Raw genomic sequence first — 3,323 nt, forward strand, 5'->3', positions numbered from 1 at the left:
CCTAGTGTACATCCTTCCCAATTTTAAACCTTGCAGTGTTTCCTTGCTTTGTTCTGACAACTGCTTCATGGTTCAAGTATAGGTTTTGCATTAGCACAGTCAAGTGTTCTGGGATTCCCATTTTTCTCAGAGTTAGCCACAGTTTGTTGTGATCCACAAAGTCAAATGCCTTTGCATAACCAATTAAACACAGATAGATATTCCTCTTGTACTCCCTTCTTTCAGCCAAGGTCCCTCTAATATTAGCTATAATATGCCAGTACCACCACCTCTTATAAACCCATCCTGCATTTTGGATAGTTCTCCACTGACATGCTGTTTCAGTCCTTTTTAGATCATTTTCAGAAGAATCTTGCTTCCACATGATATTAATGATGTTGTTCAATAATTTCTATATTCTGTTAGTCACCTTTCTTTCAAATGGGAACAAATACCTATTTCTTTCAGTCAAGTTGGTCAAGTGGTTGCCCTCTAGATTTCTTGGCACAACTTTATGAGCACATTCAGGGCAGCGTTGTTTCATGAAATATGTCTGTTTGCATGCCGTAAATTCCTGGTGCTTTGTTTTTTACTAATTCCTTCAGAGTAGTTTGAATTTCTTCCTTCATCATCACAGGCTTTTGCTCATACATTGTTTCATGAAATAGTCTCTGTCTGCCAATTCCATTTGGTACAATGACTCTGTACACTCCTTCGATCTTCTTTTAATGCTTTCTGAATCATTTAATATTTTGCTCAAAGTTATATACTTGAATAATCAAAAGAAAAAGAAGAGCTGCTGAAGTACAGGAACTGAATATGCTTCAAAAGCAATTTGGGAAGACAAAGTGGAGTATTATAATGGAATGTTCAAAGAGCTGAAGTTGGATAATAAAAAATTATGAACTCAGCATTTCTCAAGCTAAAAGAACTGAAAAACAAATCCAAGTCTTACATTGCAGTTATTTAAAGACGTTATGGAAAACCCTTAAATGATGGAGGAAGCATAAGAAGATGATGACCGGAATATACAGAATCTCTGTACTAAAAAATTGGCCAACAATGAAATATTTTATGAAGTGTCATATGACCAAATATCAATGACAACGAAGAAAGAAGAGTGAACAGCACTGATAAAAAGATACATTGGCAAAATCAAGGCCTCAGGAATTTATGTAATTCTAATTGACATGTTTCAGCTAACATATGCAGCCCCGGATGAGCTCCCTAGTTCATACCAGGAAATTTACAGGATAATTGTTTGAGTAAATGACTGGAAGAGATCCATGTTTGTTCCTATTCTCAAAAAAAGGTAATGCAATAGAATGTGGAAATTATAGAACAATAGCATCAATATCACATGTTAACAAAATGCTGCAGAAGATCATTCAAAATGGCTAGAGTAGTACATTGACAGAGAACTGCCAAAAGTTGAAGTTGGATGTAGAAGAGGTCATGGAACTAGAGATATCACTGCTGATGTCACACGGCTTGATCTGCTGATGTCAGAAAGCTAAGAATGCCAGAATTATGACTATTTATGCTTTATTGACCATGCAAAGGCATTTAAATGTATGAATCCTAAAAGAAAATATGTTTAAGATCAAGAAGAATGGGAATTCAAGAACACTTATTTGTGCTCATGCTAAACTTATACTTCAATTAAGAGGTAGTTGTGTGATCATAACAAAGGGACAATATAGAATTTCAAATAAGAAAGCGTGCATCAGGGGTTTAAGTTTGCAGGCTTAATAAATTATTTTAGAAGCGAGACTCTAAAATGTGGCATCAGCATGAGAGGAAAACTTATCAACAACTTATGTTATACAGATGACTCAATGTTGATTGCTGGAAGTGAGGAGGATGTCAAACACTTGCTGCAGAAATATCAAACAACACAACCTTTAATTTTTATTGCATGTCAATGTAAAGAAAACAAACTTTTTCACCTCTGGACTGATAGGTAATGTTATGACAGATGGAGAAAAAGTTGTAACTGACAATAAATTACTTGGTTTCACAACCAACACCCCTATTACCAGTAGTCAGGAAATCAGAAGTATTGCATGGAAAATTCTGCAGTCAGGGATTTCTTCAAATTATTGAAGAGAAAATATGTCAATTTGAGAATTAAGGTGCACTTGATTCAGGTCATGATCTTTTCAATAACTTACTATGTATCTGAGAGGTGCATGGTGAATAAAGATGACAGAAGGATTGATGCCTTTGAGCTCTGTTGTTGGAGAAGAGCGCTGAATATCCCATGGACGGCCAAAAGAGCAAACAATTATGTCCTGGAAAAGGTGCAGCCAGAGTACTTCTTGAAGGCAAAGGTGCTAAAGCTTCAACTTACATATGTTCAGCATGTTGATAAAAGAAGTTATTTCTTGAAGAGGGACCTCATGCTTGGAAAGGTGGAGGTTCTGCCAAAGAGAGAACACTCTTGACCAATGGATTAACACAGTGACTATAGCAATGGACTCAACTATGTCAGAGATTGTTGAGGGTGGCTCAGAGCTCATATCTGTTGTCCACTGGATTACCACTGGTTATACTTGACTAAAAATCACCTAACAACAACAACAACAACAACATAGGGAATATCACAGCTCAGAGTTTTATGAGATACTATGATGATAAATAGGTTTCAGTGAAGTGTCCAGTCACAGATGCATTAGAAAGAAAGATCTGATAATCTATAATCAGTCAGAAAAGTCTTTTTTGACAAAAGTAATTTGTTTAATTCCATTGCGAACAAACGGCCATGACTCAAGCACAGATAAAAGCAAAAGCACAAATTAAGAAACTCTTGAACCCGGAAGAGACTACAATTGACATCCAAGCAGATATATGCACACCCATGTTTATTGCAGCTTTGTTCACAATAGCAAAGAGTTGGAAAAAACCTAAGGGCCCATCAACAAACGAATGGATAGAGAAGCTGTGGAAAATTCACACAGTGGAATACTATGCTGCATTGAAAAACAAGGAACTCATGCAATATTATTAAAAATGATTGACTCTGGAAAACATTATGCTGAGTGAAATATCCCATTCACAAAAGGACAAATATTGCATGGTGCCACTGTTATAAAAGAGGACTGACACTGGGGTTGGGAAGAGACTGAGTAAGAGGGATTCAATAATGTATACTGAACTGAAACAGAGGAGGGAGAAAACTGTATAAAAGAGATATGTGATTAGGTATTTCTGTCATGACAGGAGAATCTAGAGTGATGGCTACCTGGTGGAGTGGACCTGGGGGAGGTTTTGTAAAACAATGAAAGAATTTTTCTTTTACTTTTCCAAGAGGGTAGTGTTCTGGGGGGAGGCTTGGGAGGGGA

The sequence above is a fragment of the Elephantulus edwardii genome, unplaced genomic scaffold, assembly GCF_000299155.1.
Source record: "Elephantulus edwardii isolate Elephantulus edwardi_28Jun2011 unplaced genomic scaffold, EleEdw1.0 scaffold00119, whole genome shotgun sequence".
Taxonomy (NCBI): Eukaryota; Metazoa; Chordata; class Mammalia; order Macroscelidea; family Macroscelididae; genus Elephantulus; species Elephantulus edwardii.